The 15,570-nt window shown below is 36.4% G+C and overlaps 1 protein-coding gene across 7 annotated transcripts in view; it reads right to left on the reverse strand.

The window, feature by feature from the left end:
- Positions 1-15,570, reverse strand: part of TAFA4 (TAFA chemokine like family member 4) — a 178,308-nt gene that overhangs the window by 64,551 nt on the left and 98,187 nt on the right. The gene's annotated exons all lie outside the window — the stretch shown is intronic.

The raw sequence follows: 15,570 nt of genomic DNA on the forward strand, positions 1-15,570 counted from the left end.
TGATATGTATATATAAAAACAACACTTCTGATATTTAAAGAGTGTATCCTATCTTCTTTCAGTTGCCTCTTCTATAGATTAAACGTACCCAGATCCTTAGTTTAAACCTTCTCACAGGCTTTGGTTTCCAAACTCTTCACCATTTTAGTAAACCTCAGCTGTAATTCATTTTACTTTGTCTTTGTGCTTTTTAGACTGTCATGTTCAGTTCTGGATACAGTATTCCAAATGGCATGACCAGGATGGAGTAGGATGGAGTAATTACCTTCAAAATCTAGATTTTATGCTCCAGTTAATGTACATCAAGATAATAGCTGCCTTTTTAGCAGATGCATGACACTGCCGGCATACAAAAGTACAGCCAAATTCAATAATCTGTACAACAATGGGAAATAATTATTTCTCAGCATCCATTTTGGTTTTGAAGCATATCAAAATTTCAAATCTGTTATGAGAAATATCTATTATTCTCCTTGTTCTAAGAAGAAGTCAAAAGAGCATAAGTAATGATAAAGCTTTTCTACAGCATTCATGCTATGCGGATCAATTCTTTCACTCCATTTCCCAGAAAGAAATTCACTAGAGAGAAGTAGCTTCTCCTGGACCTAGAGGGATATATAAAGTTGCCATACCCCTTGCAATTTTTTTATTGGGATCCATCTTTTAAACATATTCATAAGTAATCTAGAGTTAGGGACGTGGAGCGAAATGGCCATGTTTGTTAACAGTACCCGATTAATAAGATAAAAATTTCCCTGAAGGTGTGTCCAACTTTAGGCCATGGTCCTCATCTTTGCTTCTTGGCCAAGGGAGCTAGTGTTATCCGAAGACAATTTCCATGATAATTGTAGCCAACATGACTATACGCCAAAGGTGCTTGGAATGCTGTTACCTTCCCACAGAAGAGGTACCTATTTATTTCCTCAAATTTGCATGCTTTCGAACTGCTAGGTGGGTAGGAGCTGGGGAAAGTAATGGGAGCTCACACCATTGCATGAACTCCAGACCTCTTGAACACAGGCTGTCAGTTCTCCAGCTGACAAGCTCAGCATCTTTAACCACTGAGCCATCGCGCACACACACACCAGCCCCAGATTATTCAAATAATAAAAAGAAAAATAGGACACTTCAATTCCCACAATGACTGAATGGCTGCAAAAGTTGATGGGAGTTAGCAAAGATGGCTAAACTGACTGCTTTGATTAAAGAAAAAAAAACACAATTACTTTTGTTTCTACTTGGAAACCGCTTCTGGATTTTGTGCTTTTAAGTGGAAAAAAATGAAATTTTGATTTTGGGTTTTACCAATTAGATAGGTTTGTTGTTATAGAAATGGGTAGTTTATATTACTATGTAAAGGTAAAAAGTTGAGGTTTGATGCTATTATTTTATTCTACTGGGAAGTCAGAAGTCAACAACTTTTCTTTCTTTTTTTGCTTTACGCTACATTTTTCCCTTCCCTTTTTTCTCCCTTACTTTTCCACTATTTTCTTTTGTATTTTTCTGTATTTTATATTATAAACTAATAAAATAATAATAAAAAGAAAATTGATTTGTGAGAAACACAAAAAAGGTAGTTCTAAATTGAGTGAATGGGCAGTAAAGCTGCAAAGGCATAAAAAATAATAAATACAAAAAATAAAATGAATAATGTAATGAAACATCCCACCTCAAAATATATAAAAATGAAAATAAGGGATAGGGGATATGATAAAAGTTATCCAATTGTATATCATGTGAAGAAATGGATGATGAGAAAACAAAATGTAAAATCAACAAGTTCCTAGCAGGATTGCCTCATGTTACCCTGTAGTTTGGAGAAATGATCTTTTGGTTTTCTGTCTGATTTTCCTGTTCACTTCTTTTGGTTCCACCTCATATATGTGTTTGTTTAAAGGGAGATAGCATATCAAAACAAAACATATTTAATTGCTGAATGCAAAGGAAGGCTTTGGGGAAATGGACTCTGAGATTATACAATCCAGCAATAAAGAGAACAGACGAATCTGGTGATCCGGAAGAGAAATTGGCCTTTAGCTCACAATTATCAAATCTTTAATTACATATAATAACAGTCATTCAGCCACAATGATGAACAATTTGTTGTCTAGTCAGTTAGTTCCACTGAATTGCTGGTAGTAGAAACAGGATGCGTGAGACAATGCTCAACAGATGTGAATTTTGCCTATGTTTGAAATCAATCATTATTTAAAGTAATCCTGAGAAACAGACTCTCAAGGATAAACAGAATGATTTTAATTAATATTGGTAAATGCTAGATCAAATGTTAACAAAATGAAAAATACTAGAAATTCTATTTCTTACACTAGACATAAGCCTGAGAAAACTATGTTTATTAGAATAGGCAAGGTTCAGTATATACTAAAATAATTTGCATTAAAAATAGACATCTGTATGCACAAAATATAGGATGCATTCTGCTTTGAGGGAGGGTGTTTATTAATAAAGAACTGAATCATAGCTTTTTGCATAATTGGTAATGAATATATGAAGAAGAATGAGGAATGGAACTACTTTATAGTACTTTGCCATGGCACATGAGTAAATTAAAACCAAAGGACCAATCAGGAGTTGGATCGATAAACAAGCCAGAATACAGGAATAGAAAACAAGTTAGGGTTCCAACGTAAACTAGAGACCTAGACTGTGGGATAATCATCCTGTTTAGGACTAAGCTGTTCCAGATTAGTATTATACAAGGTCAGAGTGACCTCAACAGGAATCTCTTTGGCCAAGACCAAGAAACAGGAGGAATGATAGATTTTCTTCCAGCAACTAGGTTCCTGAAATACATCTGAATTCTCAAAACCCAGTCTATGTGTCAACTGCGCACATCAAAGATTGTTCTTGAATGCTTCTGCTCATACAGAGGTTCTATTATGTTCTCAAGCGTATATAATTTAAGCACACAGTCAATTGAGTTTAGCTTCTCTTGTCTACACACTCTGATGTTAGGAATCTTTGGAGGTGCAATGCTTTTTATTTAACTTTTATTAAATAAATTGTATGCCACTTTATAGATATAGAACAAAAAATGCAGTATCATATGGTTCACTTCTTATTACCAGCTGAACAGAGATCTGGGAACCACAAGTGGCTAAGTTTTAAAGGATCTTGCAGAAAAAAGCACAGGAAGCAGGTGGTGAAGTGCAATAAAAATGTGAGGTGGACTCTGAGGTGAATTTTACCATTGTTACTGAGACTGTAGCACACACTAGATGCAAACTGTTTGTAAACAAATCCTGAAACGAAATTGTCAGTCAGGACTGAAAAGTAACCAAGCCAAATGAAACAAAAGCCAAATTGGATAAGTAAGTAGTCAATGAGCTGTCAGAATGGGTGAGACCAATAATCTGAACACATAGAGGATAAGAATTATATTTTGGAACAAAATCTGAAAGAGTTTTCATCATTGAAGCAGCTTCAATGTGCAGCACTATATTTTCTTCCCAGTATCCTGTTTTCTGCTTTGTATTTGCAATTTACCTCATGAAAATTCAGTTAGGATGTGATTTAACTGATCCTACATCTTGGCAAGCCATTGTTAGTTTCTCAGAGCTTTTGTCAGTTTATTTTAGTTCCCTCTTGTTGTGAGAGATTGTGTTCTTGCTGTTTTAATAAATACTAAAACAATTCTAACTTTTTTAGATTCTGAGTTTAGATTTAATTGCCATTTAGCTTAAAATGTGAGGGACTTGGCTGAGGTTTTTTTTTAATCAATGCTTACATGCAAATATAGTGAGAGAGTGATGGAGAGTGATGATGAGATAAGCTGGACCTATGATTCCTAGAAAGTCATGTAGGAGTTTCACAGAATAAGCCATGGAGGATAATCAAGGGTGGACATCCAATACTCTAGAACACAAGTGAAATGACACATCTTTGGAATCCCACCTAAGAAAGTCTTGATCCAGGAGTAAGGATCCATCTGTCAATGCTGTAACATTGGATGTTCCTGTTCTGACAACTGATGGAAACTGCAGCCATTTTTACTTTGCTTTTAACATGATTTTTTCTTCTGTTTAGAAATTAGATGTTGAAGAGGGATGGGGTGAATGCTTGAGCTCAGCTAGCCATAATAACAATGCAGTTCCGTAGGAACTCAAGGACACAAACTGGTAACATTTTGGCGGGCTGGGGAGAGAGCCTGCGCTCCGGGCTAATTGGAGAATGTGATTTGACTGCTTTGTAGGGGTGGGACTTGCAACTTGTTACTTTGTATCTAGGGGAAGGGAATCTAGTTTTGGGTTCAACTATGTTGTGCCGATACTTTGTTACCTGAATAAAATGTTTTCTAAGGAAGAATTCTTGCCTTAAAGTTCTTTAATGGATTTCATCTATCGGAACCATGACACCATCATTTTCCAAAATCTTTGCTGATGATATATTTTAGTTAAAATTAAAGCACAGCCCAAAAAAACCAGAGATTATGTGTTACTACAAAGGATGAAGAATCAGTTTTACTGAGTAGATGGGCATTAGGATTAGCCCCTAGACTTAATCAGAATGTGGCAGTGCTTCAGAGGATGGTTCTATATTAGAAAAGAAGCTTTATGTAATCTTTAGGAGTGGATTTGGAGAAGAATGTCCCTTAAGAGAGGAAAATGAATTTTTAAAAGTGACCTTCTGACTTAAGGAATCCTACATTTGTTGAGCAAAAAGAAAGACTTCACAGAGAAGGAAGGCATAATAACAACCAAGGATACCAGAAGATAATAATAATACAGTAATAATAGGTAATAAATAAATATGCAAACATTCATCTATCTCCAAGCATTCATTATATATATATATATATATATATAGCTTTAAAGCTATGTGAAAAGAAATTCATTGTCAAGAATGGAAGGCAGCCTTTAAATTTCTTCTTAGATGAGTGCCTATTTTTTAGTTATACAAGAGGCAGTTTTAGAATCTGATGTTAATCCCGTTATCTACTTGTGATAGTCACCGAGAATCAAACCTAATCCTTATAACTAGACAAGCTTTTTCGGCCAGACTGAAGTATGATAGCTTGTTCAGGATTGGCCTTTATATGCACAAATTAAAGAATTCAGAGGACTTTGGATATTACCAATTGGAAGAAGAAATGGAATCCTTAACATTTAATAAAACACTATTCACTACATTATCTAACAAGTATAATTAATACAGCAGATCCAAAAAAATCTGGGGCAATGTGTGATACGATAATGCATATATAGGGTCTTCTAACTAATAAGTTTTTCTACTAATCATTTAGATGTTGAGATTTTAAGGCTGGCTGGTTTATTTTCATTATTTAATACGGAGACTGAAAAAGGTTAATGTCACCCACACCCTTTGTGTTTTCAGCTACTGCCTCCTAATAAAAGGCAATCAGCATTTAGTGCTGAGTCTGTGTGCATGTTAGCATAATGCATTGAGTTTGTAATTGTTGCTTCCACTAGAGGTAATTTATACAGCTGCATTGTCATTTCTCACAAAAGACTATTCTGTTCTTTTCAAGGGGACAAAACTATGTATTAGGAGTAAACACAGATCACAACATTTGATTCAGCCTAATTTGGTGCTTTGGAAATTAGTCCAATTTGACTTGGATTGAATTAAAGGCTCTCCAATTCAAATTGGAAAAGTTCCAGCTTAGCATTTTGGAAGCTAACATTTAGATGGCGCCAGACAGGGGGAAAACCTTTTTCCTAGATCAAATTATTTTTAAAACTTCAAATACGGCGAGAGACATTTCTGTTCAAAATACCAGTGAGTTACATAAATCATGATTAAAGTAATTTTTGAATTTAAATTATTTAGATATCTATAATCAACCTCTCCTTAGGGGGAGGTGTCTCAACACAATTAGAAGTCACTTCTGAGGAATGCCCACTTGAAACTTAATTTCAATAGGTAACTCAAAAATAAATGATTTAGAATGAATTTATACTTGGGTAATCTTTCCCAGTTAACTATGATGCCTATTGAAAACAGTGTTAGGAAAGAACAATATAATATAGGAATTTTAGGATTACACCAGACTGTTCTGAAGCCAAGTAAACCAACTCATAACTATATTATTGGCTTCAAAGCTTTTAAAGTTTGTTGGTGCCTTGTATGTTCCGAGAGGAAACACTGATATCCATGAAACGGATGACTATGTTCTTAAGTTCACAACAGCAATGCGGACTCTGCTGAGCAAAATAACCAAGAAAGTTAAAACTAATGTTATCGTAAATGAAGTAATAACTGAGAATATCTTATTAAACAATGAAGCATCTTTCTCATTTATAAAAGATTAGCAAATAGTTTTAGAACTTGTGATTCATCTTTGGAGTTTACCCAACTAATTAAAATTGGATTTTCGTGGAAATACTGTACAAGCTATATCTTTTTCGAGTTTCTACCTAATTTACTATGCAGCTTTCTTTGGGAGGATTGTTAGTTTTTGTTTAAAAGCTCTGTATTCAAGATATCTTACTCAGATAACCGATAAAAGAATTTTAAAACAGCAGAAAAATGATTTTTCTATGAAGTTATATGGGAAAGACCTAGGAGACACTGCTAAGGGAACAGATAAGAGACAGCATAACCAGTAAATGAATAATGGGTGGGGCAAAAAGCTAAAAGACCTTCCCTAGTTTTTGGGTCTATAAAGGAGAGAAAAGGGGAAGATTGTACTTTCAGGCTTATAAAGCTGAAGTTGGCCTTGTGATATACACCAAATAGGAATCATAACCATATGAACTAACTCTGCCTTATTATAAAGTTACATTGATAGAATCTCATAATATAAACTTGTTCTTTGAGAAATCTGTTTCATCCCTTCCCATACCCTCGTATATGACATTATGACTGGTTCTCTGTGACCACTGTTTCAACACATTCCTTGCCTCAAAACAGACCTATGTGAAATTGTTTTCCATAATGCAATCTACAGAAAGTGCAATTATCCAAGCTGGTTGATGCAGGCCTACTTTAATTAAAGCTGTAAAATCACTGTTTAGCTTCTGCTATACAGATTGCATTCAGTCAATGGCAATGAAGGCCCATGTTGGAGGTAAAGGGAGATTTTTCTGTTTCTTGCAACTTTAAGAGATTTTGTCTCAAACACCATCTTTATTTATACTCAGGACTATCACAAATATGTTTATCATCCAACAGTATTAAATGGAAGAGTCTTTTCAGAGCCCACATAAAATTCTTTGTAGGCCTCTATCCACTCAGTGGAAGACACATACATTAGACATTTCTTTTTAAAATGTTTAATAACTCAGTTCTTATTTTAACAAGTGTATCAGAGATTTCAGGAAAGTGGTAGTTCTTCTCCAACCTGGATAAAAATGTATTTTGAACTTCCCTTGCTGGGTGATTATTTTCCCTTGATCCTTTCCTTTCTCTTATTGGCCCTCTCCTGGGGTTCCATAACTGGCACAGAGATATTTCAAAGAAGAAAAGAGAACCAGCTCACTCAGCATATTCGTTCCCAATTCTTCTGGCCCTAATTAGTAGATAAAGATTAAAATGACAACTTTTTTATCATTATTGCCTTATTCTTTCAGAAAAGGAAAAGGGGAGGAGGAGAGGAACACACGCACAAATAAACAAAAACACAAGTTAAGCTTTCTAACCTCAGATAAACCGTTGAAGTCAGCAGCTTGCAGCAGGAGCAGCCAGATAAAATCAAATTTATGGGGAATTTTACTACAAAGCTCCCATGCCTTGTGGTAATCTTACTTGAGAACAAAGTTTTTGTGCAGCAGGCAGGTATCATAATTAGGTCACTAGGGGCAAGAATGATTAGAACCTCAGCCTCAAGGAATCAGCAAGAATGGTCAGATTAGGCTGCTCCAGGTTTTGAGGTTAGGCTGCCGTCTTCTCCCTGCTGGGTTTTTCAAAGCTCTGCAGAGTGATTACCCAATCTCCTCCTACTCCAGTGGCAACAGGCAGAGATATTTATATTATATTATATTATATTATATTATATTATATTATATTATATTATATTATATTATATTAATTATATAATAATAATAATAATAATAATAATAATAATAATAATAATAATAATAATAATAATAATAATAATACCCCAGACTTAACAATTGTCGATAAGAAAGACAAAAAAGTCTGGATAGTGGACGTGGCAGTGCCTGGAGACAGCAGAATAGAAGAGAAAGAACTGGAGAAGATAACAAAATACAAAGACCTACAAATAGAAATAGAAAGACTGTGGCAAAAGCAAGCAAGGGTAGTACCAATAGTCATAGGCTCCTTGGGCGCAATCCCAAAACAACTGGAGCACCACTTGAACACCATTGGCATTGACAAATTTGCTATTAGTCAATTGCAAAAGGCGGCCTTATTAGGAACTGCTTCCATCCTGCGACGATACCTGTAATACCATCAAACATCCACATCTGCCTATCCCAGGTCCTGGGTAAGGACTCGATAGGTAGACAAAATGCCAAATCCAGTCTGAACATCTGGCTGACTGTGCGATATATATATAATAATAATAAAATAATAATAATAATAATATAAGTTGGAAGGGACCTTGGAGGTTATCTAGTCCAACCCCCTGCTCAGGCAGGAAACCCTACACCATTTCGGACAAATGGCTGTCCAGTCTCTTCTTAAAAACTTCCAGTGTTGGAGCATTTACTGCTTCTTGTCCTGCCTTCAGGTGCCTTGGAAAATAGCTTGACTCCCTCTTCTTTGTGGCAGCCCCTGAGATATTGGAACACTGCTATCATGTCATACCCAATTCCAGCAGCCTTTCCTTATATGCTTTAGCCTCCAGTCCCCTAATCATCTTTGTTGCTCTTCTCTGTACTCTTTCTAGAGTCTCAATATCTCATCAATCTGCCACAATTAAAGCGTTCCCCATCTCCTTCTCCAACATGGCTGAATCTGAGGCTCAAAATGACTGATGCCACATGGTTTGAAAAAAAAACCCGATGCATATCTGCCCCAAAGACCTCTTGTCATTCACTGGTTCTTTCTCCCACCTCCTCTGATGTACCTCAGAATCAGTGGCTTCACTAACATCCTCATGGATGGATATGAATAATTTGATTCAATGCAGAAAAATAGCAATTCCTTGCAAGCCAACTGGCTAGCAACGGGTCATGTTTAAGTTACTCTGAAATATGTTAAGGGGTAGTAAGTACAATTTTTGCTCTTAATGAAACAATGTACATGACTGCAGGTGGAGAAAACTGACAGAGCTTCCTATTCCAAATCCAAGTGAACCCTGTCAAAACAGGAATGGAATAGAAAAACAAAACAAAACAATGAATGGCCTACAGCAAGTCACCCACAAAGAAAAATGATAGTATTATTTAGCTTAAAGAAAGGTGTATATTATAAAACTACGAAGGGTCCCTGCTAGATGGATAGCACTTTCATTCATTTCTCACAGTAGTAAATCTTCAGATTATCCATTGATACTAAATACAGATAGTCCTTGACTTAAGACCAGTTGCTTAGTGACTTTTCAAAGTTCAGACCAACCCAAAAAGTATAACTTATGACTCAAATTTGAAGTTCCAACAGTCTGGCTCCCTCCTCATCACATGACTGAATGTCAAATTAGTCAAGAGAAAAAAGATGAAGAATAATTTCTTCAGCTGAAGAACTTCCATAAAATAAGTATGAGACTCACTAATGCATTATTTAGAGAACTCTGTAATTCCAATAGTTTGATCTCCATAACAGGTAAGCAAAATGAGTAACACTCCATTCCCTATACACAAATATGTAGCACTGGATCCTTTTTTTTCAATGAATAAATGAAGAAGTATAAAGTTTTCAATTCATTTGTTTAATTTAGTCTTTATCTTGTTTTAGTCTTTGCATAGAGAACAGGTAACATGTTAAGTCACATTTATGTAGAAATATTTAACGTTCAAAAATGTTCACAAACTTTTAAGTGCCGCTCTGTGTTTTCATATGTTTTCATATGGAATGATGAAGTAAAACAATGTGCTTTTAATTACACTCCCAATGTGATGTTATAAAGTAGTTCATTTTCATTCTCATTTTACCATAGGGAATGAAAAAATATTTTTTTCATAGCCCAACAGAATGAATCATAGAGAGGGATGAGATATGTGTAAGAAACTTCTGAATTTTAATTCTGTCTGCTAGAACCCTCCCTTCTTTCATTCCTTCTTCCATTCCTCCTTCCTAGCTTGAAGGTGTCTTCCCTAGATTTATTTTCATAACTTTGTGACATTGGCTGAACTAAGAGTCTGTGATTTGCCAATGATACAGTGCACTTTTTTCTCAAACAGAGACATTGTGTGAATCTCCTGATTGAAGTGAAATATCTTACTGATGAGAATATCATTTTGGGGGCCAAGAATTAAAAAAAACTGGTACATCCTGACTATGTGACATTTCATCTACTACAAGAGAGCAAATGTAAAAATTTCACTTTAAGGATCTTCACCATGAAAACGTAGACCTTGGTACAAGTGCTATAGGCAAGAGATTCAGGGGCTCTATGCCAGCACTGGGTAGCATTTTGTGCATTTTATTTATATTTTATTTGTTTGATTTCTATAGCCTCCCATCTCAACAAGTGACTCTGGGCAGTGTACATCATAAAAAATAAATAAATAAAATTTGCACTGAGATATCCTGCAGTGCTGAGTATAAATCCCCCAAAACCTCACAAATGCACAACCACAGATCTACTACCTGTGGATTATGGAATCCTTTCTGCAATTTATAATGGGCTTGAATGGGTTTATCCCTTTACCCCTCTCACTCTCATTTTCAATTTCTTGTCTCCAACTTGAGCCCTGAAAGCTCACAGGACCTCTGAGGAGCAGTTTCGTATTTATTTCCTTTTCTTTTCCTGACAAAATTACATTCTTCTTCATGCTGAGAACAAGAGCAGGCTAACATTTGATAGCAGGGAAGTATAAGTCCAGAGGTCTTAGTGGATAATGTGATTGAATAAAGTAGATGGACGTCCATCATACAAAAGAGATCTTTTGGGATTCTCTCCCATTTTTATGAAGGAATGAGTTTGTTTTTTCAGCTATTTTATGGCTTTTAAAAATACTTTGAACTTTCTACCCCCCCCCCAAAAAAAAAAATTCTGGAGAACTGCCTCAGCAACCCAGAAAGTCCTCAGGGCCTGCAAAAAAAAAATCAGATATCTATAGGCCTTGACCACAAATGCTCAGCCACAGAAATCACAATTACTTGATGAGAAGATCCCTCCTGTTTTCTATCTTATGTTTTACCACACACAGTACAGATATATAAGGCATAATTTGTAAAGCAATGTAAACTTTTCAAGCATTACAGAAAATGCTAATAATGTATGGACTTCCATATTATTTCCTAATGATCTGGTTGTCCTTATATTACTTGAGTGTCAAGCGCAAGAAACCAGCACGAGCTTATTGCTAACCATATACAAGAATCTGATTTACTAACAGTCAAGGCAAATTGGTGCTAGATAAAAGTCAACAGAATTCAGAGGGGGTTTTGGGTCTCTTGTGGGAGCATAATGACAGGTAGGAAAGAACCTGTGAAATAGACCAAAACGGCAACTGGAGTTTGTTTGTCCTTGAAGATGTTTCGCTTCTCATCCAAGAAGCTTCCTTCATTTCTGAATGGAGGAGAATGGAAGGATTTATATTCCTTGCAGTCCTTAAATCCTTCTATTCTTCACCAGAACTGAAGAAGCTTCTTGGATGAGAAGCGAAATGTCTTCAAGGAAAAACAAATGAAAGTTCAGTTGTTATTGTTGTTGTGGTTGTTTTAAAAAAGCACCTACGGGACAACCATGACCTGGATGATTGAGAATCTTCATAGACAACCTGTGACATATGCCTGCTTCACTGATTCCAAGGGGGTACAGTGTAAATGCTCTCACTTTCACAGTAATTCTTTGGAAGAGTTTTACAGCCATGCAGCAACATTTCCCAGCAGGAATGGGCAACCTACTGCTCTGTAGCTGTCTTGAATGCCTTCAATATTCATCAACCCAGCCAATTATAAAGGTTTGTGGAAGGAAAGTTCCAAGGACACCTATCCTTCTTGAAGGTCATCTGAACACTTCCCCTGAGTAGCATAATCTGAAATGTAGTCAGCAAGATAAAAGCTTAGTTATCAAATGGTCCTATGTGCTGATTCTGTAATCTGACCTTTGGCAAGGAAGGATAAAGGATCGTTGCCAGGCAGCAATGCTTTCTGTAGGAGGAGGATGGGTCCTATCTCAAATGGGCTGTTCTGATCCAAGCCTGAGCAGAATCTTCTGCAACAAAGCTCTAAGGACAATGGTATTCTGCACATATAAGAGGCATATATATGTAAAATTTAAATACAACACATCATGTAAGATTGAAGTAAGATGCACATGTCAGAAGTAATCAGAAAAAGCTTGATCCTGATACTCATGTGTATTGAATAATTGAATAGGTATTAGTCAGCATTTAAGAAGTGTGTATTTGTCTCTGTCACGCCAAAAAGAAATAGTCATTTAAAAAGTAATCAAACACAAGTCAAACAAGCCATCAGAACCAATAATCATCATTTTTATGGCAAGGTCCACATGCAGTTACAGCTATTAAAGGTAGTGATTTATGATTGGACTTCTTTTCAGAACAGAGCAAAACACTTCATCCTAGTATATCTGTGCTACATACAGAAGGATTAGCTACTGTGGCTCTCCCAAGTTTGTTGGACTTCAACTCCCATCATCCCTCACCACTGACTAGGCTGATTAGATTTCATGAGAGTTCAGTAACCACTGGAATTCAATAACATTTAAGCATTACCTTTCCCATGGCTATGATGAAGACAATGAATATATGAAGAAGAGTGGGTTTCTGTGAGAATTGATCTTTTTTAATGTATATTTTATTAACTTTTTACAGTAATAATCTTAGTATTTAATAAGCAACACGTTGTCTGGGTTTGTGTGTTTAACATTAATAGTAATACAATTTCCATTTCTACCCTTTATTCCATTTTTCTAACCATTTATAAAAATTTTCCCATGTTTGAAAGTATTCTGAGTCTTGCTTCCCCTTCATTTTCAATCCACTTCTGCACAGTCCAAAATTTTCTTAGTTGTATCTTCTTCAGATGGTATTTCTTCATTTTTCCAGTATTGAGCAAATATAATTCTCACTGCTGTTAATATATTTAGTATTACGTATACACATTTCTTATCATAATTTTCTGATGTTATGCCTAAAAGAAATAATTCCAGTTTATAGTCTACATGTGTTCCTATCATCTTTTCTAGCCACCTACCGTATATTCCGGCGTATAAGACGACTGGGCGTATAAGACGACCCCCAACTTTTCCAGTTAAAATATAGAGTTTGGGCTATACTCGCCGTATAAGACTACCCCTCTTTCAACGCACACCAAATAAAAATTAAAAAACATCAGATTTGATTTCAATATGGTAATTTTAATTCAAATGCTTATGGCATAAAGGTACTTAGCAGGAAAACTGTCACTTATAAACATAAGGCTGTTTGTCATCAAACATGTAAACATAAAACAGTGCAAGTGATTAAACTTTTCCTAATTCACTCTAAAGCTGAAAGGAAGGATAAGACAATAAACCCATGGGAGCTGCCATGCTATTTGTTTTCTAAGCTGTCAACCAAACTGGAACTGATGATGATAGGAGGAAGATAACAAACAATAGAGAGAGCAAGTGCCGGGCAAGTCCCTGGCGAGTCAGCAACGCCCATCATAACTGCAAGCTATTTTTATAGGTTTTGCTGGCATGATACTTTCCCTTTAAAAGCCTTTAAAATCATCCTGTTCATCATCTGATATCATAAAAATATCAATGACATCTTGTGATACATTTGCAAGGCAGTCATCGTATGGATCGAATTCCGTATCAGATGGTGTGGTCTCAGCTTCGGCTTCCTCTTCATCTTGCCACAAGTAGTCGTCCTCCATACCATCTAATGAATTTGATATGCCACACTTCTTGAAAGACTTGATTATTGTTTCTGCATCAATATCATTCCAGGCTTTTATGACAAACTTGCACAAAACATCCAATTGTGGAGCACGCATGTTTCCTCCTTTTGTGAATGACTTTTCGCCACTAACCATCCATTCATTCCACTGTTCTCGAATGCGATCTTTAAATGGCTTGTTTAGGCATACATCCAGTGGCTGTACTAACGATGTTAATCCTGCAGGAATAACTGCCACATCTGTGTTTAGTCTTGCAAGCTTTTGCTTGGTGCTGGGAGTTAAATGAGCCCTGAACATATCCCACACCAGTAGACTACGTTTTTGAATAAGTCCACCTGGTCGCCTGCTCCATACATTATCAAGCCATAGCTTTACCCCTTCTTCATCCATCCAGCCTTTTTCATTCACATGTACAAAACAACCAACAGGGAACTTGAGTTTTGGCATTGTTTTTCTTTTAAAAATAATCATTGGTCTCAGTTTGGCACCATCAGCTGTGCATGCTAGTACCACTGTAAAACTGGACTTCTCATGTCCTGTTGTTTTAATTAAAATTGTTTTTTCACCTTTCTGATGGACAGTTTTATTTCCAACCATATCAAAATTCATTGGAGTTTCATCCATATTTCCAATACTACTTAATGCATAGCCATGTTTAATGCGCTGTTGTATTATGTATTGATGGAAACTAATTACTTTGCTATCAAGATCTGCAGGTAATTTTTGTGCAATTTTCGTCTTTTGCCTCAGTACCATATTATGCCTTTCCAAGAATCTAGTACACCAGGATGCAGTGGCCTTAAATCTGTTGCTGTGATCTGGGTTAGATTTGGCCCACTGAAGTGCAAACAAACGTATTTTATTTCGTGTCACTACATAACCGTTTTGGCGATGCTCATTCACCATGTCTGCTACATGTTTTTCAAGTTCTGGCCAATGTGGGGTGCCTCTTCTTAATGCACACTTACCCCTTGGCATACTCTTTAATGCTTTTTCATTTGCCTTCCAGTCCCGAACCATCTTTTCTGTTACTCCATATTGTCTTGCAGCAGCGCAGTTATTATGTTCCATGGCAAAGTTTACAACTTTAAGTTTGAAACTGGCTTCATATTTCCTTCTTCTTGCTGGTGGAGCCATGATAGGGTCTTGACTATTGGACATTTGTATACTGTACTGTATGTATTGGTGCTGTACTGTATGAACTGGTACAGATACTGGTGCTGTACTGTATGTACCCAGTATACAACAACCAGCCAATCACAGCAAGCGATGAACCTTAGCTGGTTGTTGTATACAAAGCCTGCTTGGATTGGGTGGATCAGCTCTCCCTGCCTGCCCAACCCTTCCTGTCATCTTATAGGCCAGGGGTAGGCAACCTTGGCTCTTTTATGACTCATGGACTTCAACTTCCAGAATTCCTGAGCCAGCTATGCTGGCTCAGGAATTCTGGGAGTTGAAGTCCATGAGTCATAAAAGAGCCAAGGTTGCCTACTCCTGTATAGGCCCTAGGGAAAAAATGGACAAGCTAATTCCATGAGGGAGGGGGAAAGGGAGCACAGTTTCTGAGTTCTCATTGGCCACCTGTAAGTCCAAATGAGTAGC

Source organism: Crotalus tigris, unplaced genomic scaffold, assembly GCF_016545835.1.
Source record: "Crotalus tigris isolate CLP2741 ecotype Arizona unplaced genomic scaffold, ASM1654583v1 scf7180000024383.4638030, whole genome shotgun sequence".
NCBI classification, from domain to species: Eukaryota; Metazoa; Chordata; class Lepidosauria; order Squamata; family Viperidae; genus Crotalus; species Crotalus tigris.